The sequence below is a fragment of the Notothenia coriiceps genome, unplaced genomic scaffold (assembly GCF_000735185.1).
Source record: "Notothenia coriiceps isolate Sejong01 unplaced genomic scaffold, NC01 NC01_scaffold00002200, whole genome shotgun sequence".
NCBI classification, from domain to species: domain Eukaryota; kingdom Metazoa; phylum Chordata; class Actinopteri; order Perciformes; family Nototheniidae; genus Notothenia; species Notothenia coriiceps.
Genome location: NW_011334901.1, coordinates 104,301 through 104,684, shown reverse-complemented (window position 1 = coordinate 104,684; position 384 = coordinate 104,301). Strand labels below are relative to the sequence as shown.

The window sequence follows — 384 nt, the reverse complement described above, 5'->3', positions numbered from 1 at the left end:
GAGTACTGTATTTAGTGTATTTAGTATTTACTGTGAGTTGGGTCGGTTTTGGCGCAGTGGTTAGAGCGTTGGTCATCAGATCAAGGGGAACTACAGTTCAAAACCCGCCTCGGCCGCCACTGCGTCAGGCCGTTGTGTCCTTGGGCAAGACACTTTACCCGCATTTGCTCCTTTGGGTAATGTCCACAGTAATGACTCTTACATGTCTAATATGTGTAATGTGTATTTCTAAAGCGCTTTGAGCACCTGTAAAAGCGCTCTAATAAAAAATGTAATCCATTATTATTATTATTTATTATTACTATTGACTCGCTGCACATTATCCCGCTTATTACAGTGTTATAACTGTATTATAGAGTGTCCTTATTGCTATAGAGAAATAGA

The 384-nt window shown here is 39.8% G+C and overlaps 1 protein-coding gene across 1 annotated transcript in view; it reads left to right on the top strand.

Annotated features, from left to right (window-relative positions):
• The window catches only part of LOC104966380 (lysine-specific demethylase 5A-like), a 13,595-nt gene that overhangs the window by 8,265 nt on the left and 4,946 nt on the right, over positions 1-384 (top strand). The window lies entirely within an intron of this gene.